At 50.7% G+C, this 24,829-nt stretch overlaps 1 pseudogene; it reads right to left on the bottom strand.

Moving 5' to 3' along the window:
* LOC139604016 (TOG array regulator of axonemal microtubules protein 2-like) overlaps nt 1-24,332 on the bottom strand; it is a 33,162-nt pseudogene extending 8,830 nt beyond the window's left edge.
* Nucleotides 24,333-24,829: the final 497 nt, after the last annotated feature.

The following is a 24,829-nucleotide window of genomic DNA, read 5'->3' as shown; positions in this document are numbered from 1 at the left end:
ACATTTCTCCTGCCAAGCACTTACTTCCTTCTTGATTCTTGTCAGAATATCTTCCAGGTCACGGGTGGAAAGAGATTGTTCCAAAAGCTTTTTAAATTGTTGATGATTGAGCAACATCTTCACCATCTCCTGTCCATAATGCCTAAGGAAGGAAGGAAGGACAGAAGAAAGGAAGGAAGGAGGCAAAAAGGAAGGCAGAAAGGCATGAAGGAAGAAAGGAAACAAAAGAAAAGTGAACAAACACAGGAAGAGTGTTAACAGAAAAGGCTGATACCTTAAACTCATCAGGTGCAATCCTTGCACAAGAAGGCATTTCCTGCCCAGCAAAGAGGGAGATTTACCTCACTTGACACTGCACAGTGGTGTCAGCTGAACACAAGAGGCAAGAGGAGAATGTGGGGCAACAGAAAAATACCATTTCACTCTGAAACTGTGGGTGTGCTTCTGTGGCATCAAAGGATCTCAGGGAACAAGCAAAACACATCTGCTTTGTTGTCAGAGCCTATTAGCAGTGTCTTGCTGCCATTGCACAATAATTTGCCTTTCTTTAACTGGCAGGGAAGCCAGAACAAAACACCTCATGCATCCTATTGATTATTCTATACTATGTGTTTGCACAGGGGCAGCTAGTTGCTCTGGTGTTCTTGGCAGCTATTCATGGGAATTTCATCATCAAAGGAAGGGGATTTTGGTGGTTTGGGTTGATTTTGCCACAGTTTTCTTCAAGAAGAAATGTGGAGTTCACTGAGCCACAGATAACAGCATTCTAGAAATCTGCAGAACAGGTTTAGAAAGACTGAATATGTTGGCTGAAGACCTCTGAAATATTTCTAGGAAAGTCTGAAGTTAATGAGAAATGGATGTTTGGGATCCTTCAGTGATGAACATTAGCCAACACTTTGGCTTTGTGTTGTGCACCTAAGGCCAAACAAAACTGTTGGACTGGCTGATCTGAGCTCTTTTGATCTCAGTAAAGAATCCTTCAAGCCACAGGAAAAAGTTGGCAATGCTCCTTTTTGCTGGCCAACCTCAGGTTTCCCAGTACAGCCATTTGCCCAGGCAACCCAGAGCAGTGGTCACAGTGCCAAGGCTAACAGAGCTCAAGAAGTGTTTGGACAATGCTCTCAAGCACATGGAGTGACTCTTGGGGTCATTGCACATGGCCAGGAGCTGGACTTGACCCCATCAGGGTCCCTTCCAACTCAGCATATTCCATTATTCACACCATGAGGTAACTTCATATTCCCTTTAGTTTCCACTCTTGTGTGGTTTCACCTTTATAGCCAGACACAAAACGGTTTTGCTGTTTTAGGAGGTGAAATGAAGATCATTACCTTGTGTCCTTGTGACAGTCCTGAGCAAGCTTCCCTGCCACGTGTGCCAGCCTCTCAGCCCTGGCTGTGCCTGCGAGCTTGGTGGCTCCAATTCTCTGCATCAGGGACAGGAGGAGTTGGGCCGCACGCTTCCGCACCGGGGCGTGGCGGCTGCTGGGGAGGAGAGAGCAAACCCTGGGCCACAGGGACCAGGAGCAGCAGCAGCACAGGCCTTGGCCAGAGCCTGCTCCCTGCCCGTGCTGGGGGAAGGAGCCTGGGCTCTCCCTGCACCTTCAGACACCTGCAGAAGGTTCTGTCCTCAGGTAAACACAAAGTTAGCATGGTACACAAGGCCTGCCTGCACGGAAGAGGGAGGAATTCAGCCTCCCTGCACGGTCTGATACTCAATTTCTTTCTCAGTATTTATTCTGAGAAAGATTAAAGAAATAGGTGACATATGAATAATTTAGAAATTAAGGACAATTGATGCTGACCCATCAGAGGGCACCCAGTACACAGAGCTGCAGCAGGATTGAGGCTCTTTCCACCCATTTATCCCCAAATCTGCAGAACTTTGGAAAATAACAAATGCAGGGAAAACACATTGTGGGCCATGAAGTTGCAGAATATCCAGCAATGCAGCCTGTTTCTTCTGTGAGGCTTGGCAATGGATCCATCTGAATGTTTTTCCCTATTCCAAAGCTGGGGAAAGGGTGGCAGGCAGTTTAGCCAGGTTGTCCTGTTCTAGAGAGTGTCTCTTGGGAACTATCACCAACATTTAAGGCAGCATTTGCTTCAACTGTCCCATGGCACTCAGCCTGTGAAGGTGCCTTTAGAGTGATTCATCATCTCAAGGCTAACACGAAACATCAGTTTGAATGGAAAGTAGAGCTCTGAGGCCAGGACAGTCATACAAGACTCCTTTGGCAGGAGCTGCCCCTGCTGTGCAGGCTGTGCCACACCCAGCAGATTGTCCCCCATGTGCTCCATGCCCCAGCAAGGACCCTCCTCATTTCTCAAGTTAATGGCATCATGAGGATAGGTGGTTTTCCCCAGGGCCTCTGTGGTTAGTGCTGTGAAATACCAAACACTGCCCACAGCTGCAATTGCAATTGTCCCTCTTCCCACAAAAGCACAAGGCTCTATCCTTGGCCCTTGCAGGCACTTTCCCTTCCCCACCAGTCACCATATCTAGGAAAATCTGACAGACTGGGAGAACTCCAGGAAGCAGCAGGAAGCTGAGTCAGAGGAGCTTTAGTTTGGATATCAGGAAAAAGGGTTTTTCACCCAGAGGGTGGCTGGGCACTGGAACAGGCTCCCCAGGGCAGTGGTCACAGTGGTGACAGGGTTGAAGAAGCATTTGGACAACAATCTCAGGCACTTGGTGTGACCCTTGGGCTGTTCTGTGCAAGGCCAGGAGCTGGACTTGATGGTCCTGATGGGCCCCTTCCGACTCCCCATATTCTACAGTTCTGTGATTCTGAGAACTAATAGGCTGCAGGAGGGCAGAAATAGGTGACAAGAGGAAAGAAGTGAGGGTGGTCGGAGAATCAAGTCACTGAGTCCACAGAAGATGCAGGATACAGGACCCTTCCCTCCCACCATTCCCATTCTCTGTCTCATCCCTTCTCCCTCCCACACACACAAAGGTGAAGAACATCACTAAAAGAAGAAGAACCTACTTGACTCCCATGTCCATGAGAGCAGCCATTGCTCGTGCAGGAGTCACATTCTCCACCATGATCCCCAGGGTCTGACTGGCTGCTTTCTGAACAAATTCTGGCGAGTTGGACACCATCTGGAGAAGGACCCGAGCAACCTCATCCACCTCAGAGTCCATGTCCTTCTTCAAGGTCACAAAGAGCTCTCCCAGAGTGACAATGGCAGAGTAGGACACCTTGGAACGGAGGTTGGTCACCTGGGGAAGTCATGAGGGGAAGTATAAGAATCACCTTGAAAAGAAAACCAGTTACCTTCAACAGAAGTCCCAGGAAATGACAACACGTCCCACTGTGTCCAGAGGAACATACAAGTACAAGAAGAGCAGGAGAGCACAAGCACAGAAAGGCACTTACTCTGGCACCAATTTCTGGCCTCAGACCTGCTAACTGCAGGCCTAAAAAAAATTTGACCAAAGTGTTCTACTTAACCCTTCTAAAATGTCCACAGCTTTGATTTTAGGCCCTTTTACTAGAAAATTAAAGCAAGAGCTGCTTTCAGATCATAAAGGCACAAGTCATAAAGATTAAAGAGTCAGGTGCTCCTGTTCAAAAAAGCAACACCAGCAGCTGAAGCACTCAGATAGGAAACAGAAAACACAGGCTCTGGTCTACAGAATAATTTGCAGTGTTGAATTACAGTTTGGGCAGAGATTGGGACTCTGGAAAATAATGTTATTAGTGTCTCAGTTTCTGCCTTTGCACATTGCATTATAAAGGCACCACAATCAAAGATGAGTGTCAGATACCTGACCTGCCAGTAGATACAGCTGCATGTACCCACGGATCCTACAGATAGCTGACAGACATTAGAAATATCAGGTCTAAAACCAGAAATGAAGGCAGACCTTGAGCACACATGGAGATGAGCAAGCACATACCTACTCTACACACCGTGTATGAAGTATGGAGGACAATTCAGAACAATGTTCTCACCTCGCTGGTAACTGCCAAGCAAATGTCACGAAGTCTACAAAGCAGGACCTCTGAATGGGACCCAGCCAGGTGTTTGATGGTGAAGAGTCCCTTCTCCTTCAGCTCCCTGAAAGGCAGAAGATTGATTTTTCTCTCCACCAAGGCAGCACCCTCTGAAATGACCAGGCTGGCAGCTCAGTTGAACAATGGGAGGTGCTTTTCAAGGAGTGCTTATTGAAATCCTGGAACGCGTTGCCCCAGGATGCTGTGGCTGTCAAAAGCATTCACAAACCCAAGAGGCAAAGAGAGGGGTTTTAGAGTGGCCGTTTAAGAAGACAGCCCTTCTGAAATCTCTGGCACATGAGGCCCCTCTGTCACTGCTTCCTAGAAGCTGTGAGACCGGGCCATGCTGCTGTTTCTTGTCACCTCCCTGTACCTGTCCCTGAGGCACAGTGCCACCGGGCTGTTATTGGGGCATTTTCCTTCTTTGTCAGCCCCAGCAGGCATTCAGCAGGGAGAGTCTGCACTGCCACTCTGGAGCTGAGTTTCCACTCTACAATCTCAGCCTCTCTGTCACCCCCTCCACTCCACCTCACACATTCCCCAAAAAAGCAGCAGGATGACCCAGGAGATTCCACCCCTGGGCAAACTCTGGGAAAACTCTGGCTTTTCCCAAAACCCCCTACCTAAAACAACCCCCACAACAGCAACAAGTTATTTAAAAGGTGCAAACAACTCTGTCTCTGAGCACTTGCTTTGTGCAAGCCCTCAGCTACAGGAAGGTCTGTGAGGCATCAGGGCTGCAGCCCAGGGCTGGTGACCGATCCCACAGGCACCCCTGAGTGCCATCCAGACCCCCCACACCTGCAGAAGCTCTCTGCACCTCACAGGGCACCAAAGAGAAATGGGGAAGAGAAAGCAGAAGTGAAAGGGCAAAACAAAGGTGATTCCACAAGGAGATGCATCATGGCAGATTTTTCATGCTTATCCCAGTGTGAATGGAGTCCTTACCCCTGTGTGAATGAAGCATCCACCAGGGAGTGATAAAAAAAGACATCAAAAAGAAAACCAGTATCAGCTAAAATTTGTAGGGTTATCACCTCTGGACCTCCTTCTGCCTGTGTATAATTTTGGGACACATTGGGAGTATTGGCAAAACATCTCAGGTCCATATGAAGCAGTGAGAGGTAAAAAGTTGAATTCCAAAAGTGCAAGATTCCTAGAGGGTTTTCTTTCTTTTTCCTTCTCTTCTGCCATGAGCCCTTCAGGAGTAATGGCAGGCTGAGGGACTTGAAAGCACAACTCAGTCCATTTCTCAGAAAAAGGAACTCCCTGGAGCTGCTTCTGGGACTCCCATGCAGGAGGTCACAGGGAGACCCTGTCACCTGCCATTGCTGTCAGCAGTGGGAGCAGAGAGGAATCTTACTCAGTCCCACTGGGCCAGTGGCCCAAGGCACCCACATCTCTACACTCAAAACTTCTGCCATCCTGCTTCTGCCTTCAGCCAGCAAATCATCTCCTTCCAGAGCTTTCTCTCTTCCCTCAAGGTTTCCTTTGCAGCTCCATGGAGCAGCAGGCAAAGCGAGGAAACAGCACGGACCTGCTGCAGCTGCAGCACTGCTGCAGAGCAAGGCCAAGAAAAGGCTGCTCTCCAATCTTCATCCTCTCCCTGCTCTGCAGGGGTTTCACCAGTGCCCTTTGGCCCTCTGGGCTCTCGGGGCTCCGAGGCACGAGCAAGACACGCTTCTGACCGACCTTAACGCCGAGAGGGACACAGAGGGAACGGGGCCTTTCTTACCAGTTATCGCTGCCCAGCAAGGAGAGCGCCTCCTGCAAGGACTGCTGTGGGTCTGAAGAGGCTCTGTCCTTCTGCCCACGCCCACGGAGCGGCTCCTCTCGGCGCTTGGCACCAGGGGCCGTCTGCGAGGTCACTGTGAGGAGAGGGTCGGCCATGGGCGCTGCAGCCCCGGGCAAGGCCCCGCCATGGAGCGGCCTCAGCCCCATCTCCCAGCCAGGGCTCCGTGTGCTACAAACTGGCGCTGGCTCAGAGGCCTCCCTGCTGTCTGGCTTCTGGGGCTCCTTGCTTGCTCCCAGCCTCCCCTAGCTGGGCCCAGCTCCAGGCTGAAGCTGACAATTGCCCCCGCAGCGCCAGCTCCCAAGTGCCACAGGTGCCCAGATGGTGAGTGAACAACTGATCCTGGTGGTTCTCATACAAGCACAGTGAGCACAGCCTGGCAGACTGCCCTGCAGCTCATCCCTGCAGTCCCAGCTGCCTCCTGGCACCAGTGCTGTAGTTTGGACTCTCAGGATGGGCAAAAGCCAGAGATTAGGCCTTTACCACTACTTTATTCAGCTCAACTTTCCAATGGATCTCTAAGAACCAACTGCTCCAGTACTTCCAAGCTGGAGTCACTCAAAAGTAGATTTGCTGTTCACTCTCAGGACAGACTATGGAGCCAAGATCCCAGCAGTGCTGGCTGAGGCAGGAGGCAGTTTGTGCTCCTTGTGCAAGGACAAACCCGTGTGGAAAAAGCTGCCACGGAGCAGGCTTACCTGAGGAGCTGTGCGGGAAGCTGCCATCCCCATGGATGATGGGTGTATTGGGCAGTAAGGGAACATTGTCCTGCTTCCTCACGACCTCCTTCTTCAAGGCACCACCAGGGTGTGTTCTCTGCACTCTAGAAGCTGTGCCATCAACAGGTGGTAGGCTAAAGGCTGCAGGGGCCAAAGAGGAGCTTGTAAGGGGAGAATGCTGGACAGGGCGATGATGGAAAGGGCCAGAAAACTTGCTGGAGCTGCGTAACATCTCTTTGTTATCCCAAAGAACTTCAAGTATAACAATGAAATACCACTTTATACCAAGTATAACACTAACATGGGACAATGAGCACAGAGTCCTAGAAGATTTTGGGTTGGAAGGCACCTTTAAGCACTATCTAGTCCAACTCCTGTGAGCAGGGACATCTTCATCCTGATCAGGTTCCTCAGAGCCCCATGTAAGATGGCCTTGAACACCTTCAAGGATGGACCAACAACAGCTTCTCTGGGAAAACCCTTCCAGCTTTTCATTCCCTTCATTATAAAAAAAATTCTCCCTTATGTCTAATCTAAATCTACCCTATTCTAGCTTAAAGCCAAACTGCAGTGATGCTTTCCCTAAGAAACAAGGAAACCCAGCATGGCTTTGCCTTTGTTCTCCTGTTGCAGAGGCTGGCAGGGGCAGTTGCCAAAGCAAAGTGCAGATAACCTTGCGTGATGGCCTCGGGCTGAGTGCTGCCTCCTCAGGGCCCCGCTGCCGCCCTCGGGCAGCGCTCACAGCCCTGCAGGCAGAGCCCCTCAGCCGGGATTCAGTCGGGAACGCTGCTGCCTCCTGGGGCTACAGCAGAAGCCCTGGCTGGGGCTTCAGCACAGCTCTACAGCGCCAGCTCCTCAGCAGGGAGTGGCAGGAGAAGGAACTCTGGTGCCTTCATTACAAGGAGCTGAATTTTGTTTCTTCCAGGCTGCACCCCGGTTGAAAAGCATTCTTTTGGACTCCCCTTCCCTGGAGGCTGCTCTCCAGGAGAGAGTCTGAAGCCCCAGTGTACTTTGCAAGACAGAGTTTTCTACTCTAAAAGACTTTAGAGGTCAAAGGAGGAAGCTGATATTCTGTTACTGACTCAGTGAGGTCATGGGCAAGACACTTCATGCCTCTGTATTTTCCTTTGAGAAACAGAATTCAATCCCAAGCAAGCTTCCACTCAGATGCAAGCAGAACAGCTCCCCAGTCTGATTGCAACGCTGTGCAAAGGGCAAGCAAGTGGTCAAAAAGGACCACCACAAGCGTAGCCACCACTTACTTGCTTCAGCTGCATCCCCAGGCTCGACTGTCTCAGGAATAGGCTGCAAGGATGTTTTCCTTTGTCTCCTATTCTTCATCTCTCTCTTGAAAAGCTCTGCGTCCTTCTGCTCCAAGTTCTTTTGAGCCAACATGCACAAAGCAGCACGGATCTGGGTGCAATGGAAATACATCATAGGCTGCAAGCAGAGACACACAAACCACACACAACATCTCATCAGGAGCACAGAGTCCACAGAGTGCCATAGGCTTCAATGCAGCTCCAGCCACATTCCAATAGTTTCAGAGGAACGTCTCCTGTCCTCACCTTGGCAATTACACACAGTGAGGGGGAACACTTCAGTGCCACAACCTTCCACTGCTGCAACTGCAACCTATGTCAGGAAGCCCTGCTTGAAGCATCAAAGTCATAGGAGTGCTCCAAGACACAGGAAGAGCTGCCATGGCCAGTGAGCAGGCAGTTCAGTTCCTACAGGCCATGGCAGGAGAATAAAAACCATGTGCAATACCCAGCAAGGAGGGCTAATGAGCTGTTGCTTAACACTCATGGCCAGGAATTGCAGCTGTTTCTCACCTCCTGGCTTCTGAACAGCTCAGCTCTGAAGGGCTCTGAAGGACTTGGTCTCTCAGACCAGGAGACCAAAAGGAGAATTCATGTGAAAACAAGTTGCAGAAACACTGATGATAATGAGCAGAAAACTTGAGAATGAGAGGGCTGTGAGATACAGCCACAAAGGTAACCAGGAAAAATCAACCTCTCCCATTTTCTTTTGCAGCCTTGCTTACACCCAAGATTAGAATCTTTGCTTCTCTGCTTTCGAGGGTGCACTTTGCCCACGTGCACTGATGTGTAGCTTGCTCTGCCATTCAGAACTTCTCTAAAACAGCCTTTGCACATAAAGAATGCTTCTGGCATGACCTTAGCACCATCTCCAAACCAGGGACCTTGGCACCACTGGAAATAGCCAAGCAATGGTTCTGTAGCTGTCCAATATATTCCCAAGGGAATCCCCATCCCCCAAGAGTGGCAGATGATGATTTTCAGTGACATTTTGGGCCAAGCACTAAACAGCCACTGGAAAGGAAGTCTGCTCACCCCTGTCCTTATCCCTTACCTTTCCAAAGCCGTCCCTCAGCTCTCTGTCCCTCGTTAGACCAGGACTGGTGGGATGATCTGTCTCCTTGGCCTGGCTCAGTGGGCGGCCTGGGAATGGAAGCAAAGCTTTGTGTCAATCTCTGGCAGACTTCAAGCCCCCAAAAATGCAATGCTGGGCAACAGGCAAGACAGGTTCCAGAGTGCAGAGCTCTCAAGACACAGAGATTGTGACTGAGAGCAGCAAGGTACAATGCCTGGACCCTCTCCCAAGGGAAGGGTTACTGGCAGCAGACATGACATGGCTCTGTTGGCCAGCAGACTGAAACCTGCTGCATGATGAAGGCCTCAGCCCCTGCAGGCTGGAGAGCCTCTGTGTCTGACAGAGAAGGGCAGAGACAGAGATTGCTCTTGACAGAGATTCTTTTCTGCCATTTTTCACGCTGATTTTAGTAAACATCATCTTTCCGGTTCCTGAAAGAAGCCCCAGGTTCTAATACCTTGATGCACTTAGATCAACATTGTCTTCTTTTTGTTGGAATATTTTAGAAGACATTCAAAGAAAATCTGAGCATTGCAGGAATATTACCCAAATGTGAACTGTGTTCTTGACACTAGATATTTCATTTTCCCCAAGGATTTTCATTCTAAACTGTATGAGCTTGGGCCACTTTTGGGCCAGCCTGACTAAAGGCTGATTTTCTGTCACAGACATCTTTTATGAAAAAGCCTTTCCTTAGGATTTTTCCTCCTGAGAAGCTGAGAGGCCTCAGGAACAAAATGTAAACAATGGTTATCTGCTGCTGTGGAATGCAACAGGTGGATCTGTGATTGGCCCATGTTGGTTGTTTCTAATTAATGGCCAATCACAGTCAGGTGGCTCGGACACAGAGGAAATCCTTCTGAGGAAATCCTTTCTTCTATTCTTTTAGTATAGTTTTTCTTCTATTCTTTTAGTAAAGTTTTAATGTCATATATATCATAAAATAATAAATCAAGCCTTCTGAACAATGGAGTCAAATCCTCATCTCTTCCCTCAACCTGAGACCCCTGTGAACACCATCATAATTTTCTAGTTGCAATTCTATACAACAGCTTCACAGAGGATAAATTAGGGGCAACGCAGTAGAAAAAAAGCAATGTCTTAAATCAGGACTTTTTGCCCCTGCAGAATGGTCAGCATAATAAAAAAAAGGAGACTTAACTAGTGGCTCTTTCAAAGGAGGGCCTTGGAAGGTAAAAGCATTTGGGATATTGGCAGGGAAACTACAGATCCCAAGGTAACCTCCTTGGGACCACTGCTGTCAGTCAGGCCAGCAAAATGGACACACAAAATATAACAGAGGTGACGACGCAATCTAAAGCATCTGAAGCTCCGTATTTCATGGGACACATTTCCTGCAAACTTCTAAACAGCTGCACAGGGAAACATGCTCCTGCTGGCAGACACTTGAGGCAGGCCAGGGCAAAACCCTGAGCCACCTGCCCAGAGCTAGCACAGGCACAGCCTGGCCTCTGGGCTGCCCTGGGACAGCAGGGAGCCCAGAGCCCTGTGCTCTCCAGGAATGGCTCAGCTGCACCTGCACCCTCCTGCTCCTCTGCCTGCCCCACAGCTCAGCAGCCCTGCAGCTCCAGGGGCACTGGCAGCAGCACAGCTCCTTGCAGGGGCCCATGCAGGGCACAGCTGTTCCCTGGCAATGTGCACAGCCTCTCTGTGCTGCCACAGGACCCTTCCTGCTGCCAGCAAGCAGCCCAGAGCCCCCCTCCCCTCTGTCCTTGTCCTCCCTGGCAGTGCCCCTGGGGCCTGCGCGGCTCCGCGGCCTCTGCCGGGGCTCCTGGGCCAAGGCCCCTGAGCCGCCCCGGAGCCCCAACCTCCATTCCCAAGGCCGGGCTCCGGCACAGGAGGCTCCAAGCCCAACAGGTCAGCCAGTTCCCTTGGGAACAGAGCCATCCCAGCTCCTGTCTTGCACCAAGAGCTCTTTCCCTTCTTCCTCTGGGTGTTTGCTGTAGGCTCAGAAGAAGCTGACATTCAGCTACAGGAAAAGAAGTGAGTTAATTGAACTCATGCCTTTACAATCAACCCATCTAATGGGTGAGGAATTCAAAGCATATTTTGGTTACTGAAAAGATTGCTTGTTTTTTTTATTTTTCGTGAAATGAGCATTAGTTTAATTTCTCTGAACAATATGGAGTTGGCAAGCCAAGAGAGAAGGGCTCTACTAGTTCATGTGGTGCCCCTTGCCTCCCCACTACTACAGGATCCCTTTCCTTCCAAACAGTTGGAAATTCACAGTGTTCTCTAGAGTCTGACACTGGCAAGGAAGTAATTGTTTTCAAAAGGTCCCACTCAATTCCAGGTTGGGTTTTGCATTTTTGGGATTTTATATTACTCTTTACAACAAAAGAAGTGCTGGGACACACACAATGGCACCACGTTTTAAATGCAAAAGAAGCTTTGCTTTCTCCATTAGATGTGCCCAGTATTCTGTGAGCCTGGCTTTGTAGGGAACAAAGTGTTCATCCCAAAGTTCCATTTTTGCTCTACTTACTTGTTCCAGGCATTTATTATCCCCTGCTGTCTTTTCAGCAGAGACACCCAAACACAACATAAACATGACCTGCCTCAAAACATTTCTGATCTTGGCTAATACTGTCAACTCAAAATATTCCTAATGGAAATAGCAGAGGGTAGGTCATTTTGAAATACTCTCCAACAGAGCAGTTAGAATTAAGAGAACTAATTCTTTACATGGCTGCACAGAGAATAAAATCATATGGCAGCCAAGGAGGATGAGTGTCTTAAACCTGGATTCCTTCACCCTGTAGAATGCTGTGGTCACTAATAAAAGTGAGACAGGTAAGGTTTAATGAGATAGGAAATTTCTAGTTCAGAATTGATCCAGCAAAAATGTCACCTTACTTACTGAGTATTAAGCATTTCAGCTGCATATCATCAAGTAAAGAGTCATTCCAAAGGGGCCACAGCCAGGATTTGGCAGAATTAACCCTGATCCCCAAAGGAACCAGGGGATCTGATCCCTTTTTCTGCATCAGCAGAATTATTTCTCCAAGTCTCATCTCTCCTATCATTACACACCCAGAGATGACACAGGAACAGCAACAGTGTCATTGGGGCTTTCAACTTGAAAGCATTGGCTGTCCCAGATGCACCAGGGACTGCATTTTGTCTGGCACAATTCCACTTGTCAGGGATCAGGCAAGGCAGGGACAGGGACAAGGCAGAAGGCATCTCCTGCCCCAGCCTCAGCCTGCAACACTGACACAGGCAGAGAGAGCTGGGCAAGAGATTTGTCACTGTGAACCTGCCATGGGTGGCTGAGGGCTTGTGCTGTCACAGCATGACAAACTCACACCCTGCCTAGGCTGCATCCATTTGGAAGCCACCTTCTCCTTCATTGGAAAATTCAACAGGACTTTCTATCATAGGAAATTTCCAGATTTCTGCCAGTGCAAAACCAGGCAATGTCCATGAATCCTCTTCAGATCTCAAAGGGTTCGGCTCAGAAACTGCCCCAAGGAAAGGTTTTCTTCTTCAAAAGCAGGAGGAAGGAGTGGGAACATCTCTCATTTCATGATAAATGCCTTCTTTACCCTAATTGTGACACTAGAAAGGCTGCAGGAGATAAAAGGCATGTGCAGGATGGAAAGGAATGTTTCCTTGCCCTGCACTGCATCTCCAGGGCCCCAAGGCACCACTCCAGCTCCTGCCACTCAACACTTCAAACTAGAGGAATTTTCACTGCACCACTGGAGCACAGTCCCAGGGACTGGGTTCTGGGAGAGTCCAGTGAGCCCATCAAGGAATTGAAATGAATTTAAAGAAAATTTTAAAACAATGGGTTTTAACCAAGCTTTCCAAATGTCACCTCTGAGTCAAGACTACAATGGTCATTTTAGGACAGACATGCCCTGTACCCACCTGCATGTTCAAAGTTCTCTTTGTTTATGCTGCTGGGTCTTGGCCTGGAGAAAATGGAGGACAAAAGAACATGTGAGGAGGTAGAAAGAGAAGGGAGGGAATGTGGGTACCATGAAAGGAGGCAAACCTTCTTAGCATGGTCACTCTGATGAAGGAGGAAATGCAACCCATAAACCAACAGGATGCAGAGCTGATTCATTGTCCTTAAGCTTTCAGATGCTGAAGTCACACAGAGTTGACCACGTTCTGTGTGAAACAATAGCCAAGTCCAGCAGAGGACCCATCAGGAGGTGCTTTGAAGCCCTGCCTCCTCTTCCCCCACCACCACCTCTGCTCTTGGGGCATTGCTGTTGCCTTTGACATTGTGCTGGATCATCATAGATGGGCATAATGGTGAATACACAGATGTTTGCCTAAATACATGGGACACCTGACTGGGCAAAATAACCACACGAGATGGGAAGAGAGAGCTGAACAGCACACTGCAGCAGCAGACACCTTGGCTCACCTCATCTCCTGGGACTCCTGGAATTCCAGCTGGGGAGAGCTTGGCAGAGACCCTGCAGCATTGCCCACAGGGGGACTCACTGCCTTGCCTATGGGGGGGATCAAAGGTGGTGCCAGTGACTCCTTCTTCATATCCCCACCACTGGAATACAGCAAGGAAGCCTGGAAAGAGTAGAATACATTGCTCAGATCAAGCATCCAGCCTTGCCCCCATTCATGCTTCAAGACATTTAGCCATGCATTTAACTGGGACCTGGCAGGAAAAGCCAAACTGATGAAGCAGCTTGGACCAGGATGAGGAAGGGTGACCTAGGAAAGGAAGGTGGTGAGGGTCAGCCCATGTCACACATTTGCCACCTCTCCCCTTCTGCTCAGGTTTCTCCAAGTGTGGCTGCATTCCCAGCTGGCATTCACATGTTTGACATCAAGATGTTCTGAGGTGCCCCTGCCTCCACTGGCCTTTTGGATGGCATGGCAGTGGCTTTAGATCACTGTCCTCTCCCTGCCCCTGAGGTGTCACACAGCCAGTGCTGATCTCCAGCCAAGTCCCCACAAAGCCATTCTGCAGGATGTCCAAACCTGCTTTTCTCAAGCCCCTCATTTCTCCTGCTGCTGCCCTTCCCTCCTGCACTTCCCCAGCAGCCTTGGAGCCCAGATGCTGCTGAGCTCTCGGGATGCTGGCTGCTCTCCAGCTCCCACACATCCATCATCTCAGCCTCCCTGGCACTGAGGAAGTTCAGCAGAGCTCCCTGCCCTGCTGCTCTCTGCAAGCTCTCTGCCTGCCCACATTGCTCCAGGGCCCCCATGCCATGGCCAGGAATGGGGCTGGGGGCAGCAGGGGCAGGTGCACACCCTTCCTTCATATCCCATCATTTCTGGCCCAGCTAAAGAGCCAAAGCAGGACCTGTTCAAACTTCAGTGAGGGGGTCAGTTCCTGTCAGGGATACACTGGGCCCTTTCTCTGCAAGGCTGAAATCAACTACCAGAGTCCTTGATTGCACATTCTGTCTACCAAAGCTGTTGTTCATCTGCCTCCTGCTGCACCCCATGGCAAACCCAAAACAACTGCAGGTCCTGGCCCTGCTGCAAAGGCAATTGTGGGGCTGGGCTCTGGGCTGCTCTCCCCATGGCCACCTCCCATCCCTTCCCTCTGCACAAAGCCATGCCAGAGCACACAGCAGCCCAGAAGCTGATGAAGTCCTGAAATAGCAGCAGGGACAACTGTGCAGAGGGCATGGCTGTACAAGTCAAAAGCTGAGACAACCTGGAACTGCCTTTGCAGGACTGCCTGTTCCAGCAAACACCTTTTTCCATCCTAAACAGACACAGCTGACAGAAACCACCACCAAGACACAGAGACGGTTCAAAGAAACCCATTGTTTACTAAATCTAGGAGAACAGCCTGTCCAGAGTGGACAACTTTAGCTGCTCTGACTGCTTGTTGGTGTTTTCTCAGCCATAAGACAGAGGAAGAACCACGGCAGAGCCCAGAAACCATTCTAAGACCTCTCCTGTTATTGATCCACACTGAGGACATGAAGGCTGCACTACACACCCATTGCAGAGACAGCCTGAAGCACAGTGTCCAGCTGAGCTCTTCTTTGGCTCAGCTGCTTCCCTGGGCACAGCACAGCACAGGAAAAGCTCTCCAAGCTCTGCCTCCAGCACATAAACTGAAAATCTACCACACAGGACTTAGTTTGGTCTCCTTACCTTAGAACTTTTTCCTTCTGAACTCTGCTCCTGGTATTCTCTACTGTCATTATCATAGCCAGTGCCTGCTTCCTTGTTCTCTCCTTCCACGCTGTCCATTTTATTATTGTTAGAAGAAGGAGAGCTGATCCGGATGGGCGGCAACGGCTTTGAGGGAAGGAGCCAAGGCCGGAAAGACTTGGAGAAAATGAACCTAGTCACACCTGCAAAGTGGAGGAATTCTCACTGCACCACCAGAGAACACTCCCAGGGACTGGGCTCTGGAAGAGCCCACTGAGCTCTGGGAGAGCCCACTGAGCCCATCAAAGAATTGAAATGAATTTAAAGAATTTTTTAAAAGAATAGGATTTATCCAAGCTTTCCAAATGTCACCTCTGAGTCAAGACTACAATGCTCATTTTAGGACAGACATGCCCTGTACCTACCTGCAAGTTCAGAGTTCTTCTCTTTGTTTATGCTGCTGGGTCTTGGCCTGGAGAAAATGGAGGACAAAAGAACATGTGAGGAGGTAGAAAGAGAAGGGAGGGAATGGGTGTACCATGAAAGGAGGCAAACCTTCTTAGCATGGTCACTCTGATGAAGGAGGAAATGCAACCCATAAACCAACAGGATGCAAAGCTAATTCACTGTCCTTAAGCTTTCAGTTGCTAGAGTCACAGAGAGCTGGCCAAGCTCTGGATGAAATAATGGCCAAGTCCAGCAGAGGACCCATCTGGAGGTGCTTTGAAGCCCTCCTCCTCTTCCCCACCACCAGCAGTCATTCTTCAACCTGCATCAGAACTCCCCAGTTCTGCTGTCTCTCCTTTTGGAGCCAAGAGGCTCCTACAGCCTCTCTGAAGCAGCAAGAGCTGCTGAGCTGAGACACGAGTCCGTATGGAGGGCAGCTACTTTTGTACAGCTGCCAAAGCTTGACTTGGCCTGCTCGTGCCTTACCCTGGTGACAGCCTCGTGCTACATGGGATCAGAGCACTGCTGTCTCCTGAGAATGATATTACACCTGCTGGCTCTTTCAAGAACAAAGAGGCTGTTTCTGACTCAGCTGCTAGGGGAGGATATTCAGATTGCACTTAAAAAGCCCCACCGAAGATTTTCAATTGGAATGATACTTCTGTATCTCCTTCCTTATTGTTATCACTCAGATTAGCCTGACAGCTACTTTTTCTCTTGCATATCCAAGCCAATATCTTTCCATCAGGTACAGTCCTAGAACTTTTCTCTACCACCTTGCCCTCTTTGATCTTAAACCCAGATCAAAAAAATAAACATCGATTGGATTATACATTTATACCCCAAAACATATCCGGAATCTCATTTCACAGCGGAGGCCCAGGCACAGTGAAGTTACACCTGATGTTTACAGAAGCAGCACCTGAATTTGCAGACACCTCTCCACTAGCCAATATTTGCCCACAGATAATCTCATGGGTGCAGAAGTTGACAGTCAAGGATCACAGTGTTCAAAGATCTGCAGGATCCAGACCCATGCAATTCAGTTCCCAAATGACACCACAAACATTGCAGAGGGAATCAATAGCCAAGCCAGGCAGAGGACCCATCAGGAGGTGCATTGAAGCCCTGCCTCCTCTTCCCCCACCACCACTGCTGCTCTTGGGACATTGCTGTTGCCTTTGACATTGTGCTGGATCATCATGGATAGGCATAATGGTGAATACACAGAGGCTTGCCTAAATACATGGGACACCTGACTGGGCAAAATAACCCACACAAGATGGGAAGCGAGAGCTGAACAGCACACTGCAGCAGCAGACACCTTGGCTCACCTCATCTCCTGGGACTCCTGGAATTCCAGCTGGGGAGAGCTTGGCAGAGACCCTGCAGTGCTGCCCACAGGGGGACTCACTGCCTTGCGTATGGGGGGGATCAAAGGTGGTGCCAGTGACCCCTTCTTCATATCCCCACCACTGGAATACAGCAAGGAAGCCTGGAAAGAGGAGAACACAGTGCTCAGATCAAGCATCCAGCCTTGCTCCCATTTATGCCTCAAGACATTTAGATGGGACCTGGCAGGAAAAGTCAAACTTGTGAAGCAGTTTGGCCCAGGATGGGGAAAGGTGACCTAGGAAAGGAAGGTGGTGAGGGTCAGCCCATGTCACACATTTGCCACCTCTCCCCTTCTGCTCAGGTTTCTCCAAGTGTGGCTGCATTCCCAGCTGGCATTCACATGTTTGACATCAAGATGCTCTGAGGTGCCCCTGCCTCCACTGGCCTTTTGGATGGCATGGCAGTGGCTTTAGATCACTGTTCTCTCCCTGCCCCTGAGGTGTCTCACAGACAGTGCTCATCTCCAGCCAAGTCCCCACAAAGCCATTCTGCAGGATGCCAAAACCTGCTTTTCTCAAGCCCCTCATTTCTCCTGCTGCTGCCCTTCCCTCCTGCACTTCCCCAGCAGCCTTGGAGCCCAGATGCTGCTGAGCTCTCGGGATGCTGGCTGCTCTCCAGCTCCCACACATCCATCATCTCAGCCTCCCTGGCACTGAGGAAGTTCAGCAGAGCTCCCTGCCCTGCTGCTCTCTGCAAGCTCTCTGCCTGCCCACATTGCTCCAGGGCCCCCATGCCATGGCCAGGAATGGGCTGGGGGCAGCAGGGGCAGGTGCACACCCTTCCTTCATATCCCATCATTTCTGGCCAGCTAAAGAGCCAAAGCAGGACCTGTTCAAACTTCAGTGAGGGGGTCAGTTCCTGTCAGGGAAAAAGTCTCAGAGCTCTGCCCACAGCACATCAACTGAACATTTACCACACTGCACTTACTTTGGTCTCCTTACCTTACATCCTTTTCCCTCTGAAATCAGCTCCTGTTTTTTTACCCTGGACTCATCCCAGCTGGTGCCATTTTTCCCATTCTCCTGCTCTCTGCTGCATGTTGGGCCTGGCTTGGTAGAAGGAGAGCTCTTCTGGATGGGAGGCAACAGCTTGGAGGGAAGGAGCATGGAGGGACTTGCCAGAGAAAATCTCTTGGCAAGAGGGTAACCAGTCAGGCCTGCAAAGTGGAGACACAAAATAGAACAGAGGCCACCATGCAAACCTAAAGCATCAGAAGCTCCGTATTTCATGGGACACATTTCCTGCAAACTTCTAAACAGCTGCACAGGGAAACATGCTCCTGCTGGCAGACACTTGAGGCAGGCCAGGGCAAAACCCTGAGCCACTTGCCCAGAGCTAGCACAGGCACAGCCTGGCCTCTGGGCTGCCCTGGGACAGCAGGGAGCCCAGAGCCCTGTGCTCTCCAGGAATGGCTCAGCTGCACCTGCACCCTCCTGCTCCTCTGCCTGCCCCACAGCTCAGCAGCCCTGCAGCTCCAGGGGCACTGGCAGCAGCACAGCTCCTTGCAGGGGCACATGCAGGGCACAGCTGTTCCCTGGCAATGTGCACAGCCTCTCTGCGCTGCCACAAGACCCTTCCTCCCAACAGAGACTGGCCCAGCTCCCCCCTCACCTCTGTGTGAGGCTGAGCCATGCTCACAAGGGAAGAAGTGAGTTAGGTGAACTCCCACCTTTATCATCAAGAAATCTAATGGGTGTGACACTCAAGGGGAATAATTTCTAATTATTGAGAAAATTTATTTGGTTTTATTTCTCATGGAACTGGCCTGCATTTAATTTTTCTGAAGTGTATTGAGTTAGCAAGTCTGAAGGTAATGGTGGAAGGCTCCAATGATAAGAGGGGAAAAAAGATTCTTTCTTAAGGCTGGCCTGTGAATCCACTGGAAAAACCCACACTAGCTTTGACTGCTAGTTCTGCAAACCACAAAAACCTTCCCACAACAGGCAGGCATTATTGGTGTTTCTAGTGCACCGTAATACCATCCTGAGGGTTGGACCCAACCAGCAAGCAGAGGAAGAACAGGAAATTTATCTGTAGTGAGACCTAACGTTGATGGCAAAGAAAGCAACAGGACTTGCATCTCATGACCATGTCCAATCTGTGGTCAGCTGTGGCCACAGTCCCTGTCCTGGCTGACAGTATGAGTGATTTGGCCACTGTCAAAAAGGAGAAAGCAGAGTAAACTAATGACAGAATGTTGTGATGCCTCAGGGCATCCTTGCAGGATCATCTGTAGCTGTCAGCCACCTACTCTGACACAGAGCCAGCACTGACCACCACAGACCAGTTTTCTCTGAAATCTGGTGGGATTTGTTTTCCATTTGGCTTCAGCCTTTCAGCTCCTTTCTATCCTCACCTTTTCCTTCAGGGGTCTTTCCTTTTCCAGTGAAATCCATATTTGAACCTGCGCCTCTGCCTGGCAGAAGTGCCTGGGTTGGAATTTGGGAACGCTCTCAGAGCAGTCAGCACCGGGAGCTGGTGCCAGCCTTTGAACAAGGCCAGGTGGCTCCAATCGCCAGCGCTCGGCACAGAGAGGCAGAGCCGGACGCGTCTGCTGCCACTGGGGCCGTGCCAAGCACAACCTGCACCAGCCCAGCCTGGGGCTGCCCCTTTGTGACACGCTCACCATGGTTCTCTCGTTTCCATGGCTGCAAAACCCCAGCCCGACTCCATCCCCTTCCATTCCCTTGCCAAGGGCAGCCAGCCCTAAGCCCAGCCTGGCCAGGCCTGAGGCTTTCACACTGTCTAGGATATAGACCCTTTCCAAAGCTACTTTTCAAGGCCTTTATTTCTGTAATTCCCACTCAGTTCTGGGTTGCAGCTTGTTGGTGTGGGATTTTGTTTATTTGTCTTCACATCAAACCAAGTGCTGGGACACAAACAATGGCACCAGGAGGTGGAAGTTAAAGAAGCTTTGCACTTCCCAGTAGATGACCCCGTAATTCAGCTGGCCAATAGCTGTAGGGAACAAATTGACCATCCAAACGTTCCACTTTTGCTCTGCTTCATTGTTCCATGGCTTTATTCCCTGCTTTCTTTATTGCAGAGACACCCAAGCCCAACATAGACATGATCTGCTTCAAAATATTTCTGATCTTGGCGGTTCCTGACAATTCCAAATTTCTTAGCAGTAATATCACAATAGGCAGGTCATTCTGAAATACACTCCAACAGAAAAGATAAAACTAATCATGCTTGATTTGGCAGAACTAAGCCTGAGCCATGGGACCCGTGGGTCTGATCCCCTTTTCTGCATCTGCAAAATCATTTCTTCAAGTCTTATCTCTCCTATCTATTCAAAGAAGCTTTGCTCTCTGCATTAGATGTCCCCAGTATTCAGTGGGCTGATATGATCAGTGTATCTGTAGGATGTAAATTTGCCATGAAAAGTTCTCCTTTGTTGCTCAAGGGTTTTTTTCCTGCTTTCTTTCCTGCAGACAGACCCAAAACCAACATTACAACACCTGCCTCAAAGCAATTCTCATTTGGACTGTCCCTGAAAATTCAAACCTACCCTCAGAGCGTTTCCCTGTCCCCAGGGACAGGCTCCAAGGCTGGGCTCTCACCTGCACGGAATGAAGAAGAGCTGCTGCCCTTGCCAGCGGCTCCGGGGTCTCGCCATCAGTGCTTTGAATGCAGCTTTTGTACACACTCTGCCTCTCTGAGCCCAGCAGCATTCCCGGGCATCAGCAGAGCTGCTGCAGGCCAACATCCTCCAGGCACAGCTGCAGCAAGGAGATTGCAACAAGGCCTGGCTGCAGGAGTCTCCAGCCTGCAGCAGCCCTTCCCCTGTGGGGAATCATCTTGTGCTGCCATGGGGGAGCAAAGGGGGTGAGGGGCTCTTTGCAGATGAGGGTCTCCTCCATGTGCTTCTGCTCGCTGGGCTGATACAGCTGCTGCTGCCCTCCCTCACAGCTGTACCAGGAGCCTGCCTGGGAAAATAACACTGCCAGTGCCAGTGCCAGTGCCAGTGCCAGTGCCAGCCGCCCATCCCTGCCATGGCCCTGCCCTCAGGGCGTCCTGCCCACCAAACTGCTCCAGTCAGGTGATGTCAGACACCATCAAAACACATTCAAACAATGCATTTTCCACACTCTGGCAAAATCATGGCCATACAGGCCACATGCTGGAGGCAGACTACTGTTGGCAGAATGGGGGAAGCCCCAGCAGCTGCTCTCCCCAGGCTGGATGGCCATGGCAGCAGAGGCAAGTCTCTCACTGTTCCCACTGCTGTGGGACCCAGTGCTTTGGACATGTTCCCACTGAACTCAGGCTGCTGCTACAGCAGCACCATGCCTTCACACATTTGATAACAAAGAGTTGGAATGGCACACAGGATTCCCCATGAGCTACAAAAAAAAAAAAAAAAAAAAAAAAAAAAAAAGAGGAGCACATGGAGGAGACCCTCATCTGCAAAGAGCCCCTCACCCCCTTTGCTCCCCCATGGCAGCACAAGTGAGGAGGCAAGTGAGTTAGAATAGTTTGCTCCTTTTTAATACAAGCATACCTGGATTTAGGCAGGGACACTGGGCTAATCATACTGGGGCCTGGTTTGTAAGCTTTGTTGTTGCAGTGTGATGCCATTTCCTGTTTCAGCTCCCAGGTGTGGCAATACCTTCTCCCTTCCCCTCCCCCTTGCCTCCTTGCTAAGTGTGTCAGTCAATCTTAACATTCCAGCAAGGCCGTCGTCTGGTTGGTGCAGTTCAAAAGATGCCCCTCAGCCCTGGGGTCATTGGCTCGTCCAAGTGTCATTGGCCCCTGAGCCTTCCCCCCCTCCCACCTGGTTGGTGGCTCACCTACCCCTTCCCCTCCCCCTTTCCCCGGGCTTAAAAAGAGACGGGACCATGTGGTCGGGATTCTGTAGAGCTGTTACCAAGATTCAGACATCTGTGACCCTGAAATAAAACTCTGGATTAAACCCTCTGCAGAATCCGTCTCCTTTTCCTCTTCTCCTAGCCTGGAGCCTTTCCATCAGAGGTAAACTGAGTTTCTACCATGCCTGGACTTGTTCCGAGTGCCTGACTGCAACTTGCAGCCAGCCAAAGGTGTCTCTGAGGTGAAACACCACAGCTGCCACCTTTGGCCCAGCAGCAAAGGTCAGACGAGCCCAGGCACATTCCACCTGGTAATATTGGGATAATATTCCAATACTTTGTCTCTAGCAATTCCCACCAGTCTGCAAGCATGTTTCAGCAGAAAGGGGTAGATAAGACTTTACAGCACATGCAGGAGCAAGTCTGAGAAGGAACTCAAAGTACAAGACAAATACTCCCAAATCGGCCACCCATGGGGAAAGGAAGAAGAAAAGCAGATGAAACAAGTGCCATTGTGGCTGAATTGCCTGCATTTATCCCATGGTCAGACCTTTCTGTACAAAAGCACCTCAATTCAAACACACAGCTTAAGATAAGGAATTCAAGTGTTTCAAGAGCATTTAAAGCCTGATTCCTATTACTTTCAAGGAAAGGTAGATGCTAAATTCCTTAAAAACACAAATGTGGGTCTATTTGGGAGTGCATCCTTCAAAAGCAGGAATGGAAGTTTAGAATTGCAGAACTGTTTCCACTGGAAAAGACCTTCAAGATCATAGAGTCCTCCCAATAACCTGAGACCACTAACACTGCCAAGGTCACCACCAAAGCATATCCCAGGAAATGTTGTGGGATGGGACATCCTTCTTGCCTCCTTTGTCTCCCCAGGAGCCCCTAGGAAAGATAAATGCCCACACAGGCTTTATCTGATTCCTTCCCAGCCAGCCTTTCCCTCACTCCCCGGTCTCATTTGCTCCACAGGCTTCACCAGCTCGCTCAGCTCAGAGGGGCTGTCAGAGGAGAAAACGCTGCCTGGTGTGGGGCTGTCTGATCCCTGTCTCTTCTTGATTCCATCTGCCTCGCTCCCTCCCCCATCAAAGAGACCGAAGGATCCCCCCAACCCCACGGTTCTGCACCAGATCCCGGGCACATTCCCTCCTGCGCTCCTTGGTGGCCCCGGGGAGGCTCCAGAGCCCTCCCTGTGTGTGGTATGGAATATTAATCCCAATATTTCCGGGTGGGACGTGCCTGGCCTCATCTGACCCTTCCTGCTGGACCAAAGGCAGCAGCTGTGGTGTTTCACCTCAGAGATACCTTTGGCCGGCTGGATGCTGCAGCTGGGCACTTGGAACAAATCCAGGCATAGTAGGAACTCAGTTTACCTCTGGTGGAAAAGGTTAAGGTGTTGGTGAAGAGAAAGGAGAGGATTCTATCGTAGAGTTTTAATCCAGAGTTTTATTCCAGGATGATAGACCTCTGAATCTTGTAACAGCTCCCAATAGAATCCCGGCCGCATGGTCTCGTGTCCTTTTAAGCCCCAGGGACAGGGGGAGGGGAAGGGACAGGTGAGGGCCAACCAGGTGTGAGGAGGGGAAGGGTCAAGGGATAAAGACACTTGGACAGGCCAATGAGCCCAGACCTGAGGGACATCTTTTGAACTTCTGCCAACCACACGATGCCCTTGCTGGAATGTTAAGATTGATGGACAGCTCTTAGCAGGAGGGCAAAGGGGAAAGGAGAGGTTGGCACACCTGAGGGGTTGGGATAGGTGAAACAGGAAATGGCATCACCCTGCAACAGTGCGGAGCAGCTGCTGCAGCACTGCTGCGCCTGTGTGCAAGCAGCGCCCAAGGAGCAGCTGCGCCAGTTCAGAGTCTGAAACGGAATCCTCAGGGCACACAAATGACAACTGGCATTTCAGGGCTGGCAGGAGAAGCTAAATCCATCTGCTCGCTGCCCTTTCTAGCCATGGCCACGCTGATGCAATTGGAAGAATTGCCCCTGCCCAGGAAGATCTCAGGTGCAAGAGAGGAGCAAAACCAGGTGTTTCTGAGGTGCTAGCTTCCAGTGCTGCAGGTTTTCCTTCCAAGTTCTAAGGGATTTGGACTATTTTTACCATTTCATACTTTCTGTGAGTCCCTGTGAGCGAGTAAGCACCACAAACCCTCTCCCTCAAAGCCTTGAGGTACTGCCAAAGCAGAGCTTGTTCATGCTCTTTTCTCCTGGTGATTTTATAATCCTGTGCAGACTCTGATAGCAAACCCGTGCTGTAGAGAAGAGATTGACCTTGGCATCCTGGGGCACTTTCTGGGTGGGTGTTTGAATCTGCTTTTCCAGGCCTCGGGCTGAGCAGGGTTAGGCCAAGGCCTGGGCCCCTCCAGCCGGCGCCGGGAGCGCCCGGGGCAGCGGCGAGGGGCGGCCCTGAGGGGCGGCACAGGGGGCATTTCCCCCGAGCGGGCGGGCGGGCGGGCGGCGGGGAAAGGCGCCCTGGGCACAAGGGCAGGCACAAGGGCCCCGGCTCTCTGCAGTGCGGGCGGCCCAGCGCCAATCGCTGCTCCCGGAGCCGCTGCCAGGGCCGGGTCTCCTCCCCGCCGCTGACCCTGCACCTGCAGCGCTGCCTCCGGCTCTGCCGGGCTCCCCGGCATGGACGGCAAGGACGTGGACACGCTGCAGCAGGGGCCCAGCAGGGACACCCAGATGGTGCCGGGGCTGCAGCTCCTCTCCTGCAAGGAAAGGCTGACACAGCTTGGCTTCTTCAGCCTGGGAAAGAGACCCAGGCTTGATCCAGCTGTGGCCTTCCAGTACCTGAGGGCAACCTACAAGAAAGCTGGACAGGGACTTTGTACGAGGGCAGGCAAAGACAGGACAAGGGAGAATGGACTCAAATGGAGAGAGTCGGTTCAGGTAAGGGATTCAGAAAAAAGACTCTCCTGGAACAGGTTGCTCAGAGATGGTGTGCGTGTCCCATCCCTGACAGTGTTCAAGGCCAGGCTGCATGGAGCTCTAGAGAAGTCGGTCTAGTGCAAGGGGTCCCCAACCCACAGCAGGGGGGTTGCAGCCATGGGATTTTTCAGATCGCTTCCAAGCCAAACCATGCCACAACTCCATGATTCTGGGATTCTTCCCCCCCTCATCCTCTGGC

The sequence above is a fragment of the Agelaius tricolor genome, unplaced genomic scaffold (genome assembly GCF_023055355.1).
Source record: "Agelaius tricolor isolate 1412-34295 unplaced genomic scaffold, bAgeTri1.0.p SCAF_43, whole genome shotgun sequence".
In the NCBI taxonomy this organism is placed as follows: Eukaryota; Metazoa; Chordata; class Aves; order Passeriformes; family Icteridae; genus Agelaius; species Agelaius tricolor.
This window is presented reverse-complemented; position numbering and strand designations above follow the sequence as displayed.